General features: G+C 36.7%; 2 protein-coding genes across 3 annotated transcripts in view; one reads left to right on the top strand and one right to left on the bottom strand.

Annotated features, from left to right (window-relative positions):
• LOC127414560 (F-box/LRR-repeat protein 17-like) overlaps window positions 1-16,958 on the top strand; it is a 353,014-nt gene that overhangs the window by 99,627 nt on the left and 236,429 nt on the right. The window lies entirely within an intron of this gene.
• LOC127414591 (fatty acid binding protein 1-B.1-like) overlaps window positions 4,780-16,958 on the bottom strand; it is a 932,240-nt gene continuing 920,061 nt past the window's right edge. Inside the window, exon 5 of one of the 2 annotated variants that reach the window (XM_051652726.1) lies at window positions 4,780-4,799. The gene's annotated coding sequence lies outside the window, so the exon portion shown is untranslated. Of the gene's footprint in view, window positions 4,800-13,212; window positions 13,230-16,958 lie in introns of those variants that run through there. The other variant, XM_051652729.1, reaches the window with a different exon arrangement.

Here is a 16,958-nt window from a genome sequence, read left to right as displayed (position 1 = left end):
CGGTCGCAAATGGGTCTTCCAAATGGAAAGTGACCCCAAGCATACCTCCAAAGTTGTGGCAGAATGGCTTAAGGACAACAAAGTCAAGGTATTGGAGTGGCCATCACAAAGCCCTGACCTCAATCCGATAGGAAATTTGTGGGCAGAACTGAAAAAGCATGTGTGAGCAAGGAGGCCTACAAACCTGACTCAGTTACACCAGTTCTGTCTGGAGGAATGGGCCAAAATTCCAGCAACTTATTGTGAGAAGCTTGTGGAAGGATACCCAAAACATTTGACCCAAGTTAAACAATTTAAAGGCAATGCTACCAAATACTAACAAAGTGTATGTAAACTTCTGACCCACTGGGAATGTGGTGAAGGAGCGTTTCACCTTTTTCAGGACTAAAGATAACATGCAGTAAACCCCAGGAGGGTGCCGCCAATGAGACTGCACGCCAGTCCTTCAGCAAGTTTTAAGATGGCACCATTCAGCCTCGGTGCCCGCCTGCAGTCTAAAATGAAAACGGACCTTATGAAGAGCGATATCAGCTTTAATTCTCAGGGTCTTCAGTCAAATGATGTTCTGAAAGGCCTCCAACATGTTATATTATAACTGTGCTTCTCTTCACAGCTGGTGGCAGCGTTTGCCAACGACCTCCAAGAGCGTCAGAACTCACGATATCCTACTGCCAAATCACTTGCGTTTGACGAGAGCAGATATTGTCAGAGAGCTCTATTCATACTAGGCCATGATGGTGATGGTGATGATGATGACGGTGATCATTGTAACTCCTCTAATATTGAGCTTCACAGTACGCAGAACCGCCAAATCAAAGCCAGACCACAAAAATACTGAGTTCAACGGAAGGACGCCAGTTGCTTTTACACAAAGGCTGGGTGATATAGCTAAAAAAAAAACAAAAAAACAATGCAATATTTTTCTTCGTTTTGATGATATGCAATATATATCTCAATATTATAGATATTGTCTCTGAAATGGCTTAAAGGGGTGTTTTTTTGTTTTGTTTTTTGTCAGTTAGCAGAAAAATTAGAACCAAACAGCCATTGTTGCCTAGTTCATGTTAAATGTGTAACTTATCAACTAAAATATTGTAATAATCTAGCTAAAGGCGTGCTTTCTGTGCTGGTTTTTACTAAATGAGCACAATTATGAATGCTATTCAATCATTTTCATTTATTCACCAGTATAACAACAGTAATTAATAACAGAAGTTATATACGGATCAATGACGTGATGCTCTTTTTTTTTTTTTGTCAAGATCTGTTAAATTATTCAAAAATACATAAAAAATGCAATTCACACAAAACAATTACTTGCATACTCCTCTGCTATGATGAACACGTTTTTTAATTTCTGAGTTCAAAGTCATTTTAATATCTTTTCTGGGGCCTAAAGCCAAAAATGTCTTGGAAATGGTAAATAAAGTAAAAGCTATAATTAAAAAAATTAAAATAAAAAATGAAATAAAAAATACATTTTGGCATGAGTAGTGCAGAAATATTATATATATATATATATATATATATATATAAACAGTGAAACAAATATGCAGTGAGAAAACTTGCTTTTTTTTTTACTCAAATTCATGATTTTTATAATATATAAAGTCATTAAAAATTGTTTTTATAAATTCTAAAATATATATATATATATATATATATATATATATATATATATATATATATATATATATAATTTTCAGAAATGTATTAAAACCATTTGAACACAAATTTACATTTCTAAAAAATAAATAAATAAATAAATAAATAAAATACAATTTTTATAATCTCGGATGACCTTATTTGTCAGTGGCCCATACACATATTTATTCTAAGGCATTTTAATATTTGAAAAACGTACATCATAGTCCATCACAGCTGTACGGTAGTTTTCCCAGCGCTTTGACAGTAAAGACGTGGCTGTCGCTAAATCTATTTCTCTTCTGTGCATGTTTTGACCCTTATTCTGTGTGTCTCGCTCTGAAAGCACCGTGGCACCATCGCGCTGACCATGGAACATCACGTTTGCATTTGTTGAGTGCGAACGATCCCCCAGTCGCCCTCCTGACAACAAAAAGCCCCTCTCATGGCATGAATTACAGCGTCTAGACACAGATCTGGCTCTCCTCCAGACCCTAAAGCTCTCGTTCCGCTCATGAGAACGTCTGATGTTGAATGTCCATCGCAGAATCGTTTAGAAAAGACCCGAAAAGAGTCGCCTTCAAATATGCCATTTAAGCCTGATGTGTTGTAATTCAGTTAGCTAGATATGAGCATGGAAACAGTTGAGCTAACTTTTAAAGGAAAAGTTCACCACAAATGAAAATGTTTGTCTTATTTACTCACCCTCATGTTGTTCCAAACCCATATGACTTTCCTTCTTCCGTGGAACACACAAAGAGAAATTATGAAAAGTTTTCACGCTGCAACAGTTAATAGAGGACACGTCTGTCAAGCTCCTAAAAAGGACAGAAATACTCAGTTTTACTGTCATGCTGTTTTTATTTTTGCATGTTCATTCACCACACAGCACACCCTCTACAATACAAATCAACCACAACATTCCAACTAATGCCACATTTATGTCTTAATTTTTTTCTTTATTTTACACAATTTCTCATGTTCCTCCCTTTTTAAATGGGTCCCATCTACTCTTTTCTCTTCATACTTGATATCATTTGTGTTTATACTATTAACAGAACGATATATCACAATATAGCATATTTAAATGTATTTGGACATTTTAACGTTATAGGTATGGACATTTTTGTCATAACAGTGCCCTATCTATTGATCAGTCTGTCTGTCTGTCTGTCTGTCTGTCTGTCTGTGTGTGTGTGCATGCGTGTCGGTCTTTCTTTTCAGTTGGTCTTTTTTTTTTTTCGGTCCATCTATTTATCTGTCTGTCTGTGTCGGTTGGTTGGTCTTTCTCTCTTTATTTCTTTTAGGTCAGTTGATCTGTCTGTCTTTGCCTGTCAGTCTGTTTTTTTTTGTTTGTTTTTTCGGTCTTCTTTATGTCTGTCTGTCTGTCTTTCTTTCTGTCTTTTTTCTTTCTGTCTGTCTGTCTTTCTTTTTGGTTCTTCAATCTGTCTGTCGGTCTTTCTTTTCAGTCGGTCTGTTTATTTGTCTGCCTGTTTGTCTGTGTCTGTCTTTTCAGTCTGTCTGTCTATCGATCGGTCTTTATCACTTTTTTCTTTTCGGTCCATCTATTTATCTGTCTGTCTGTGTCAGTTGGTCGGTCTTTCTCTTTTTCTTTCTTTTGTGTCATTTGATCTGTCAGTCTTTTTTTTTGGTCTTTCTGTCTGTCTGTCTTTCTGTTTGTCTGTCTGTTTGTCTGTCTTTCATTTCAGTCTTTATGTCTGTCTATCTGTGTTTCTGTCTGTCTGTCTTTCTTTTCGGTTCTTCTGTCTGTCTGTCTGTCTGTCTGTCTGTCTGTCTGTCTGTCTGTCTTTTTGGTTCTTCAATCTGTCTGTCGGTCTTTTCAGTCGGTCTATTTATCTGTGTGCCTGTTTGTCTGTGTCTGTCTTTTCAGTCTGTCTGTCTGTCTATCGGTCTTTATCTCTTTTTTTCTTTTCGGTCCATCTATTTATCGGTCTGTCTGTTTGTCTGTGTTTGTCTTTCTTTCTTTTCTGTCTCTTTGTCTCTCTATCGGTCTTTATTTCTTTTTTCTTTTTGATCCATCTATTTATCTGTCTGTCTGTCTGTCTGTGTCAGTCGGTTGGTCTGTTTCTCTCTCTCTCTTTCTTTCTGTCTGTCTGTCTGTCTTTTCAGTCTGTCTGTCTATCTGTCTCTTTCTTTCTGTCTGTCTGTCTGTCTGTCTGTGCGTCTGTTTTTCAGTTTGTCTATCCATCCCTCCCTCCATCCTAAACTTTCACTCAGAATACACTAAAAAACATGAAAACAAGAAATGTTATATCACGAATAACTCATTGGTCTGGCAGCTAGTCAGTTAAATCCTGATTAAACACATTACGCTGTAAGTGGAATACTTTACATTACTATCGGTAATAAAAAGGCCACAATTCAGTTGTCACAGCAATTGTAGACGGAGGTGATAAATTGTATTAAATGAATGAATGATGGAATGAATGGGCTGAATCATCCTCAGTGTTGTGTTGAGTTGTTTTAATGTGTGTGCAGTGTTGTGGCTCTGCTCCTGATGCCGTGAGTTTTTATTACAAGTTTGTGTCATAAAAAGCTTTTCTGCTGTCCCAGTGAGGAGAGGTGCTCACCTGCCCCGTGGATCGCCTCGGGTGATAATTAATAGGGACTGTCAGATGCAGCACTAACGCCCCAGGCACAGCGGGACAGGGGCACGCTCACCCCGGGCACTGCATACTGCATACTGAGTGTGAATATATTTGTGAGTGTTGGTGGATCATTTCATGCTGAAGTGAGCTAGGATTCAGACATTATGCATTTATTAAAGAAACTTTTGGCATCATTTACTCACCCTCATGTCATTCCAAACCTGTTATTATTTCCTTTCTTCCATGAAGCACAAAAGGATACGTTTAGTGTCCAAGATGCTCTTTTCAAGATGACAAAAGTGGATGATGTGGATTTATATTGTCAAGCTTTAAAATGAAGTACCATAAAGGTATCATACAAGCATTCCATACGACGATCGCAGTGAATAATGACTCAAATAATGAAGATTATAAGTGAATAAGGACTTAAATTTGGGTCTGTTCCTCACACAAAGCTAACAAATAGCTTTAGAAAAATTGGAATAGAAGACATAAGTCATCTGGACCACTTTTATGATACTTATGGTCTCTCTCTTTTTTTTTTTTTTTTTTTTTTTTTTTTTTTGGAGCTTGGCAGTATAAATCACAATGTGCTGGTAAAAGAGCAGCTCAGACATTTTGCCATACACAGGGTTGGAACAACGTGAAAGTGAGAAAATGGTGACAAAATTTCCATTTTTGTGTAAACTATTCCTTTATGTCCTGAAAATGTTTAAAAAAAAAAAAACACATTTTTTTTTTTTTCAACTTATCTTGCCGCGGGTGTATTTAATCAGTGTAGGATTAGAGTGTGTGTATCGAGGGTAAGCCGAGCTGTGTGTGTATGTATGCGTGCGTTTCAAATTAAAAGTGCTGCACGTTCACTGCAGCCATTGAATCAACGGCACAGGAAATTGAAAACATGGCGGAATGCTTCACAGCTCAGTGCGTGGATCAGAGAGAGCGAATTTCCACATCCACGCTAACCACTTCAAGTGTCTGCAGCTTAAGTCTCACCAACAACACATTAGAGTCCATGAATGGCATCATCGGCCACTGACAGTTTTGACTTGCTGATATCAGCTCCCATTCAGTTCTTCCCACTCTTAAACACTCTTCTTAGAGTCTGTGCTGGGGAAGGTGTAAAATCAGCTCCGTTATCAGCCATCATTAAAAACGTAATGAGTGCAGAAGAAAATGTGTGGTGGTTTTCGCCACATATATTAGACGGTTAATGCAAACACTCTTTGGCTCTTAAGAAGCGCTGCGACCGCACACCCATGTGCTGATAATGGCATCCATATCCGCTGTGTCCAGTGGGTGCTGTAAATACACAGGATTCAATATCCCACTGCATTAGCCAATGCCACAGCACACTCTGCCAGCGAGATGCTCCGTATTCACTCAGTTTAATCCCAAAGCTGATGTGCTAAACTGATGTGAATACATTGCTTTAACGTGTCATATGCAGTTTTCAGGGTTCCTACCATCATGGACATTTTACATTTGTGATTTTAAAGCCTGGAAAAGACCTGAACATTCATATAGTATTAAAAGAAATATCTATAGCGGTGGTTCTCAGCTGTTTTTTCTTCGGCACCCAGATTTTACATTGGACATCAAGTGGCGACCCGTCATAGTAAAAAACATAACCTGTATTTAATGTAGCCTGGGTCGCATTTTCTTTTCTTTTTTATTTTTTTCATAGTTTTGTTCATGGTTTTCAAGTATAAGGGCACATATCAAATGACATTATTTTTGTTGTTAAATGTTGGTGTGAGGGAGTTTCCAATCCTGCCTTTTAAAAGTTGACGAGCCTATTGTATTCATTATCCCGTTCAATCAATTCATACATATTACACAGGAGAACAACTTTGTCCATTTGGTCCAGACATTAAAGCCCTTTATTTACATTGCATTTCCAAATAAGACCATGGATGGCTCCTCATTTTTGTGGTTAGGTCTGTGTGGCTAGTCTTTCAAAAAAATAATGATTCAGCGGATCGCATCAGTTTGGTGGTCTGCACCGCAATATCAAGGGAAGTCTGGTTGACACGTGTGCGCTCCAGTGATACAGTAGGTTAGAGCAGAGCAGATCACTGACAGATGAAAACCATCAGTCACACAACAAAAATATTGCGTTGCATATTTAGCGAGTATAAAGTGCCGAACTCGAGAGGCCAGAAAGTGCCCAAAAATCTAGTCCCTGCTGTCCATGAACCTATCCGTACCTACCCACCAGTTGAGAAACACTGATCTATAGCAAATGTACGCACATTTCTGTATTGATTTGAGATGTTTTCTACATTCTGCACTGAAAATTCTGTAATTCTTCATCAATAGTTTACGTTCTCTCACAAAAAGTTTTGCATTCACTCGCAATAGTTTGTGTTCTCTCACAGTAGTTTACGTTCTCTTACAATAAGTTTTGCGTTCTCTTGCAATAGTTTGCTTTCTCTCGCAAAACATTTTGGATTCCTTCGCAGTAATTTACGTTCCCTCGCAATAGTTTACGATCCTTCGCAATAGTTTACGTTCTCTCACAAAATGCTTTGGATTCCTTCGCAATAGTTTATGTTCCCTCACAATAAGTTTTGGATTCCCTCGCAATAGTTTACGTTCACTTGCGATAAGTTTAGCATTTTATTTTGTTCACTCACAGTAAGTTTTGCGTTCACTCGCAATAGTTTGTTCACTCACAATAAGTTTTGCGTTCTCTTGCAATAGTTTGCGTTCCCTCACAATAAGTTTTGTGTTCTCTTGCAATAGTTTACGTTCTCTCGCAATAGTTACCGTTCCCTCGCAATAGTTTATGTTCCTTTGCAATAGTTTACGTTCTCTCGCAATAGTTACCGTTCCCTCGCAATAGTTTATGTTCCTTTGCAATAGTTTACGTTCCCTCACAATAAATTTTGCGTTCTCTTGCAATAGTTTCCGTTCTCTCACAAAACATTTTGGATTCCTTCGCAATAATGTACGTTCCCTCGCAATAGTTTACGTTCCTTCACAATAGTTTACGTTCTCACAAAACGGTTTGGATTCCTTCGCAATAGTTTACGTTCCTTTGCAATAGTTTGCGTTCCCTCACAGTAGTTTACGTTCCCTCGCAATAAGTTTTGCGTTCTCTTGCAATAGTTTGCGTTCTCTCACAAAACGTTTTGGGTTCCCTCGCAATAGTTTGCGTTCCCTCACAATAAGTTTTGCGTTCTCTTGCAATAGTTTGCGTTCTCTCACAAAGCGTTTTGGATTCCTTCGCAATAGTTTATGTTCCCTCGCAATAGTTTACGTTCTCTCACAAAACGGTTTGGATTACTTCGCAATAGTTTACGTTCTCTCACAAAACGCTTTGGATTCCTTCACAATAGTTTACGTTCCCTCGCAATAGTTTACATTCCTTTGCAATAGTTTACATTCCCTCACAATAAGTTTTGCGTTCTCTTGCAATAGTTTGCGTTCTCTCACAAAACATTTTGGATTCCTTCGTAATAGTTTACGTTCTCTCGCAATAGTTTACTTTCCCTCGCAATAGTTTACGTTCCTTCACAATAGTTTACTTTCCCTCGCAATAGTTTACGTTCCCTCGCAATAGTTTACGTTCCTTTGCAATAGTTTACGTTCCCTCACAATAAGTTTTGCGTTCTCTTGCAATAGTTTGCGTTCTCTCACAAAACATTTTGGATTCCTTCGCAGTAATGTACGTTCCCTCGCAATAGTTTACGTTCTCTCACAAAACGGTTTGGATTCCTTCGCAATAGTTTACGTTCTCTCACAAAATGGTTTGGATTCCTTCACAATAGTTTACGTTCCTTTGCAATAGTTTACATTCCCTCACAATAAGTTTTGCGTTCTCTTGCAATAGTTTGCGTTCTCTCACAAAACATTTTGGATTCCTTCGTAATAGTTTACGTTCTCTCGCAATAGTTTACTTTCCCTCGCAATAGTTTACGTTCCTTCACAATAGTTTACTTTCCCTCGCAATAGTTTACGTTCCCTCGCAATAGTTTACGTTCCTTTGCAATAGTTTACGTTCCCTCACAATAAGTTTTGCGTTCTCTTGCAATAGTTTGCGTTCTCTCACAAAACATTTTGGATTCCTTCGCAGTAATGTACGTTCCCTCGCAATAGTTTACGTTCTCTCACAAAACGGTTTGGATTCCTTCGCAATAGTTTACGTTCTCTCACAAAATGGTTTGGATTCCTTCACAATAGTTTACGTTCCTTTGCAATAGTTTACATTCCCTCACAATAAGTTTTGCGTTCTCTTGCAATAGTTTGCGTTCTCTCACAAAACATTTTGGATTCCTTCGTAATAGTTTACGTTCTCTCGCAATAGTTTACTTTCCCTCGCAATAGTTTACGTTCCTTCACAATAGTTTACTTTCCCTCGCAATAGTTTACGTTCCCTCGCAATAGTTTACGTTCCTTTGCAATAGTTTACGTTCCCTCACAATAAGTTTTGCGTTCTCTTGCAATAGTTTGCGTTCTCTCACAAAACATTTTGGATTCCTTCGCAGTAATGTACGTTCCCTCGCAATAGTTTATGTTACTTCACAATAGTTTACGTTCTCTCACAAAACGCTTTAGATTCCTTCACAATAGTTTACGTTCCCTCGCAATAGTTTACGTTCCTTCACAATAGTTTACGTTCTCTCACAAAACATTTTGGATTCCTTCGCAATAATGTACGTTCCCTCGCAATAGTTTACGTTACTTCACAATAGTTTACGTTCTCTCACAAAACGCTTTAGATTCCTTCACAATAGTTTACGTTCCCTCGCAATAGTTTACGTTCCTTCACAATAGTTTACGTTCTCTCACAAAACATTTTGGATTCCTTCGCAGTAATTTACGTTCCCTCGCAATAGTTTACGCTCCTTCACAATAGTTTACGTTCTCTCACAAAACGCTTTAGATTCCTTCACAATAGTTTACGTTCCCTCGCAATAGTTTACGTTCCTTCGCAGTAGTTTACGTTCTCTCACAAAACGGTTTGGATTCCTTCCCAATGGTTTGTTCACTCACAGTAAGTTTTGCGTTCACTCGCAATAGTTTATGTTCCCTCACCATAAGTTTTGCGTTCACTTGCAATAGTTTGTTCACTCACAGTAAGTTTTGCGTTCCCTCACAATAGCTTTATCCATCCCTTACAAAAATTAACAATGATTTTACTAAATCAACCATAGTTGAACTATGACATTTGTAAAAAAAAACACACAAAAAAAAACAACAACTCAACCTTGTGGTTTGTACTGCAAATTAACCATGCTGTTACTATAGTAAAACTCTTGTAACCATGTTTTTTGCAGAATGAGTATGATTTTATTACCATAGTATCCTATATTATAACTATAGTTTTGCTACAAATATTATGGTTAAAATATGGTTACTGTTGTAAAATAATGGTTTTCGTTAGGGATGGATAAAGCTGCTGCCAGGGAAGCCAAAATAATTATGAGTTCCCTCTCCGTCATCTAAGGGTCTTTATTGAAAACCAGAAATATTTCTTCAACCCCCCCCCCCACAAATTGGAAAATTCATAGAAACTATGTATTCAAAATGTGGGAGGTCTTGACTGAGATTAACTGTTTTTGCATAATGCATTTGGTCTGTATAGTACATACTTCAGTATGAGTGTAGTGTTTGATTACAGTAGTTTGAACTGATTTATTGAGAACACACTGTAAACCTGTAAGTCGAAAGGGTAACTCAAGTGTTCTCAAGTAATCAAAGACTTCATACTCTGACAGAAATTAAATTAATTGAGCTGCTTGCGCTCTGGCATATTGAACCTTTCGAATGGAAATGAATTGAGTTATTAAAAAGACATGACAATCAAACAACAGGCATTCCAATAACCCGGTCAAACTATGTGGAGATTAAATGTATTTTTCATTGGGCATGACACCGTTTTATTACCCCTTTTTTCCAGAGACTAACAGTCCGTCTCAAATGCCTTTGCACAGGTTTGATCAAAATCAAGCAGTTTTTTATTTGAAGGAGTCAAATATAAATAATTTCCAATGCTGTAATATGAGTGAAGGACAATAATGTAAAGTACAATGAGAGTGAATAAGTAAATTGATTTCCATTCCTAAAAAGAAGTGGATGGTTTTGCTCAGCTCAATTTGTTTTGTGTATTGTATGGTTAACAAGAGCAACAAACTTTTGACAAAAATTAATTAGGGGTAAAATTGTTTGATATGGTGTAAATGACGCAACAACTGTGGGACAGTCGTTTTCTCACAATATTAAAATGGTTCGATTATTTCACTCTTCTTTTTAATTATTATAGTTTTAACCCTTTAAGCTCAGATTGGCCCGCTGACAAATTTGCAGACAAATCAGAAGTGTTCCGTTTTGATCATTTCAACAAAACAAAAACAAAAATTGGCACTGTACATATTATTGCAATCAGTAAAAACATCAAACTGGTCAAATAGTCATGTGTCATATGTTGTTGGAAAGCTCTCAAAGAGTAGAATACAACCAGCCTATTTGTTTTACTCACAGACAAAAATATAGTGAGTAATAACTATGTATATGTCTTTGACAATTATGATAGTGTTGCTTATATGCCGCATTTTCACCTGTAACTTCACGAAATATAAATGTAACATACAATAGCACATACCATTATTTAGATGAGGTGATTATCTTTCAAACAAGCCCCCACACAAGGTAATCGGATGCATAGATCATTAGATAATCCACATGAAGCACAATGTTACATATGGCCACCAGGAGATGGCGCCAAATACATGACACAGACTCAATGATGACTCAAATGACACAGAATGAAACTCATTCTGTGAAATCTCATTACTAATATCATGTCTGCATGCAATGCAAACCTTTAGTCATTATTGTGTTTGCATGTGTAATTATTTCTTATGAACAATTATTATGTTTTATTTGTTTGGAGACGTTGTTGGACACTATGATAAATTATATTTGTAATGTTATAACTTTTAATCGCTTTGTCGTACCAACACAAATATTTTCTTAGACACAGCTGACATAATTGGGAACAAAACAAAAGCAGTTTTTCGGAGCCGCCTTATTTACACCCAGAGATATATAATGTCAAATCAGAAAAATAAGGAAAAAAGTACATTTTGGCTCGATTTTATTTTTCTTTTTTTTTCTTGTGATTTTGTTCAGCAGTTTCTTAGTCTGACAGTCTCAGGATGTATCATCTATATCACTGATTTTTTTGTTGTTGTTTTCTTTACAATGAAACCAAACACTTGACCCTCTTTGTTTTTTTTGTTTTGTTTTTTTTGTCGAGTTATAATCCTTTAATTTTGGGTATGCCACTGAAACAGGAAATCTTTAAAAACACCATCAGAGGGGGCCTGGGTAGCTCAGTGGTAAAATACGCTGGCTACCACCCCTGGAGTTCGCTAGTTCGCTAGTTTGAATCCCAGGGTGTGCTGAGTGTCTCCAGCTAGGTCTCCTAAGCAACCAAATTGGCCCGGTTGCTAGGGAGGGTAGAGTCGCATGGGGTAACCTCCTCGTGGTCGCTATAATGTGGTTCGTTCTCGGTGGGGCACGTGATGAGTTGAGCGTGGTTGCAACGGTGGATGGCGTGAAGCCTCCACACACCCTATGTCTCCATGGCAACGTGCTCAACAAGCCGCATGGTAAGATGCGTGGGTTGATCTCAGACACGGAGGCAACTGGGATTCGTCCTCTGCCACTACGCGACCACGAGGACTTAAAAAGCACATTGGGAATTGGGCATTCCAAATTGGGAGAAAAAAGGAAAGAAAGAAAAAAAAAAAACATCAGAGCTTAAAGGGTTAGACATTTACTAATTTGTATTTTTATCATGGATTTTCATAGTTTAATAATGAAATTCTTAGTTACATCTATACATAAAAGACACGAATGATGAAGTCCTGGTAAAAAGTTTCCAATTCAGTTTTAATGAGAAAAAAGTTAAAATCCGTTTATTTTAATAAAGATTAACCCCTAGAAAAAAAAAAAAACCCTTAAGTAACATTAAACTACTAATAAGGAAAAAACTAAACTAAAGGAATGACCATGACTTTGAATATATGCTTTAGCATGTATGTGACTATGTTACAGCTGCGATTAATTACTTCAATAGAGACGTATGAGGGTAATTATGATAATAATAATGACACTAATATTCCAGCAGGGGCAGCGTCTATTAACAACGACTGAACGAACTGGATGAATTTGTACTAATGTTAGTTTGTCACAAGCATCAGGAACTACAGGAAATATAATTTCTACATTGTCGTCATCATCATCATCATTAGCCCTTTAATATTGTGTTCATCTCTAGCTGTGCGTTTCATTTGAGCGGCAGGGGTCAGCGCTCCGGTAATGTCGAGTGTGTTAAATCACGTCACTTGTGAATATTTGAGCATTGCTTTTTCACTACAGTTTCATTAGTTCAGCGAGCAGCAGTCGAGCTGTTTGAACTGAGTTATGACTGATGCAAAAACACATATATACACTTAGACTCTGTTTTTGGGAATGATTGTGACCTCAAAATGCCCCCATTTCTGCTGTGCGCCAGATCTCCTCTGACTCCTTTATCGACTAACACATCCAGCAATGTGTTACAGTGAACTATTCCTGTCAGGTCTCAATGTAACGTTATTAACTAAATATACAGAACATCCGCTGGGTTAAGTAGCTTAATTTAAAGTAGATTTGCCTGTGATTTTAGTAAAGATAAAAAACGAGACACAAAGTTTGTGATACGGTTGTGAAGCTGACGCCTCTATGGATTTGGATGCAGCTTTAGTAATGAAATCACATTACCTTTATCACCCAGAGGGGCAGGTGTTGTCTGGCGATACAATATCGTTTGGGAAACATTTGTGTTTCATAGGTTTTATTCTGTCTGTGTTCAATCCTCTTTTTGGTGGAAATTTCCTAGAGAATATATATATATATAATATATTTTACCTTGTATTCCTTTTCTCTTGAGGAGTCATTAAGGCTCTTTTTTTTTTTTTTTTTTTTATCTCATTAGAGTATATTTGTGGTGATGTTTAGCTTTAATCATGTGATCTGTTAGTGGTTTTATACCAGTAAAAATAAAAAGTGTGACTATTTGTGTTTGTGGTGGATACATATTTAAACTGGAGGACTGCCAGCCCCAGCAGCACACAATTACACGGCTGATTTAAATGCTCTGTGGTTTTAATGACTAATGTTTATTCAAATGCTGCACTGTTAATTTTTTTTTTTTTTTTTTTTAATAACTCGAGAAAATAACAAAACAGTGATGTAGTTAGAACATGTTGAAGGTCAGTCGCTCACCACTGTACTGGAGAGATGCGCTGAATACTGAGTTTGTTAATTAGCATTGCGGTGTTAATTGATAAATATTCCCTGCAGTGTAATTAGGTGTGTGTGTGTGTGTGTGTGTGTGTGTGTGTGCAAGTGACACTTAGACAGATTGAAGAGAGACACAACACACTAATGAGACACATAGACTGATCTTTACACTCACAGAACACTTTATTTGACCTCTGCAATCACACACACACACACACACACACGTTTAATTTAGATATCTAAATAAGTACATACCATAGTTTTTTAGTGTTTTTATGTAAAGCTAATTTCAGTTATTATAGACCAGTTCAAACCCTACACTTAAATGAAACCTTTTTGCATTATTTACTTTATTTATGGATCGTTTCTCCAAATGAGAATATCCGAAAAATTTCCCCAAAAGGAGCTTTTTTTCAGGTTTTGCTCACTTCTGTGGACAACTGTGGCCATGTACACACCAGTCTGGCCATGAACATGCTACAAAGTTTTGGGAGAGACAACAGCATTTAATTGTGGGAGTAAATCCTTAAATTATCATTGTGTGAGTGTACAGAGTTCTACAGACACTCCTGACCTCATGATGTTTAATATAGAATAGAATAGAATTATCTTTATTGGCCAAGTAAGTTGTGCTTACAAGGATTCCATCCATCCATCTATCCGTCCATCCATCCATAAACTCAAAACATCCATCCATCCATCTATAAACTCAAAATATCCATCCATCCATCCATCCATCTGTCCATCCAACCTTCCATAAACACAAAATATCAATCCATCCATCCATAAACTCAAAACATCCATCCATCCATCCATCTGTCCATCCAACCTTCCATAAACACAAAATATCAATCCATCCATCCATAAACTCAAAACATCCATCCATCCATCCATCCATCCATAAACTCAAAACATCCATCCATCCATCCATCCATCCATCTATACACTCAGAATATCCATCCATCCATCCAATCTTCCATAAACACAAAATATCAATCCATCCGTCCATCCAACCTTCCATAAACACAAAATATCAATGCATCCATCCATCCATCCATCCAACCATAAACTCAAAACATCCATCCATCCATCCACCCATCCATCCAACCATAAACTCAAAACATCCATCCATCTATAAACTCAAAATATCCATCCATCATACATCCATAAACTCAAAACATCCATCCATCCATCCATCCATCCATCCATCCATCCATAAACTCAAAACATCCATCCATCCATACATCCATAAACTCAAAACATCCATCCATCCATCCATCCATCCATCCATAAACTCAAAACATCCATCCATCCATCCATCTATCCATCTATCTATAATCTCAAAATATCCATCCATCCATCCATCCATCCATAAACACAAAATATCAATGCATCCATCCATCCATCCATCCAACCATAAACTCAAAACATCCATCCATCCATCCACCCATCCATCCAACCATAAACTCAAAACATCCATCCATCCATCCACCCATCCATCCAACCATAAACTCAAAACATCCATCCATCCACCCATCCATCCAACCATAAACTCAAAACATCCATCCATCTATAAACTCAAAACATCCATCCATCCATCCATCCATCCATAAACTCAAAACATCCATCCATCCATACATCCATAAACTCAAAACATCCATCCATCCATCCATCCATCCATAAACTCAAAACATCCATCCATCCATCCATCTATCCATCTATCTATAATCTCAAAATATCCATCCATCCATCCATCCATCCATAAACACAAATATTAATCCATCCATCCATCCATAAACACAAAATATTAATCCATTCATCCATAAAACACAAAATACTCATCCATCCATCAACTCAAAACATCCATCCATCATCCATCTATAAACTCAAAACATCCATCCATCCATTCATATACTCAAAATATCCATCCATCCATCTATAAACTCAAAATATCCATCCATCCATCCATCCATAAACTCAAAACATCCATCCATCATCCATACACTCAAAATATCATCCATCCATCCATCCATCTATTCATCTATCTATAATCTCAAAATATCCATCCATCCATCTATAAACACAAAATATTAATCTATCCATCCATCCATAAAACACAAAATATTAATCCATCCATCTATAAACTCAAAACATCCATCATCCATTCATATACTCAAAATATCCATCCATCCATCTATAAACTCAAAATATCCATCCATCCATCCATCCATCCATAAACTCAAAACATCCATCCATCCATACACTCAAAATATCCATCCATCCATCTATTCATCTATCTATAATCTCAAAATATCCATCCATCCATCTATAAACACAAAATATGAATCTATCCATCCATCCATAAAACACAAAATATTAATCCATCCATCTATAAACTCAAAACATCCATCATCCTTTCATATACTCAAAATATCCATCCATCCATCCATCTATAAACTCAAAACATCTATCTATAAACTCAAAATATCATCCATCCATCCATAAACTCAAAACATCCATCCATCCATCCATCCATACACTCAAAATATCCATCCATCCATCCATCTATAAACTCAAAACATCTATCTATAAACTCAAAATATCATCCATCCATCCATAAACTCAAAACATCCATCCATCCATCCATCCATACACTCAAAATATCCATCCATCCATCTATTCATCTATCTATAATCTCAAAATATCCATCCATCCATCTATAAACACAAAATATTAATCTATCCATCCATCCATCCATAAAACACAAAATATTAATCCATCCATCTATAAACTCAAAACATCCATCATCCATTCATATACTCAAAATATCCATCCATCCATCCATCTATAAACTCAAAATATCATCCATCCATCCATCTATAAACTCAAAACATCCATCTATAAACTCAAAATATCATCCATCCATCCATAAACTCAAAACATCCATCTATAAACTCAAAATATCATCCATCCATCCATAAACTCAAAAATGTATCCATCCATCCTTCCATCCATCCATCCACCATATTAATTTATTTCATTATAAAACTAAAATTTAATTTAAAAAAGTTTTTGAAATGGATGACTTGGCCAAATAATAAAGAAAAGCAGCCAATAAGTGCCCAACATAGATGGGAACTCCTTCAATACTGTTTAAAAAGCATCCCAGGGTGATACCTCAAGAAGTTGGTTGAGAAAATGTCAAGAGTACATGTCTGCAAATTCTAGACAAAGGGGGACTACTTTGAAGATGCTCAAATATAACACAGTTTTGATTTATTTTGGATTTTGTTTAGACACAACATAATTCCCATAGTTCCATTTATGTTATTCCATAGTTTTGATGACTTTACTGTTATTCTAAAATGGAAAAAATTAAATTAAATTATAATAAAGAATAAGTGT

The sequence above is a fragment of the Myxocyprinus asiaticus genome, chromosome 24, assembly GCF_019703515.2.
Source record: "Myxocyprinus asiaticus isolate MX2 ecotype Aquarium Trade chromosome 24, UBuf_Myxa_2, whole genome shotgun sequence".
Classification (NCBI taxonomy): Eukaryota; Metazoa; Chordata; class Actinopteri; order Cypriniformes; family Catostomidae; genus Myxocyprinus; species Myxocyprinus asiaticus.
Note: the sequence above shows the minus strand (reverse complement) of the source record. Positions and strands in the feature narration are given on the sequence as shown.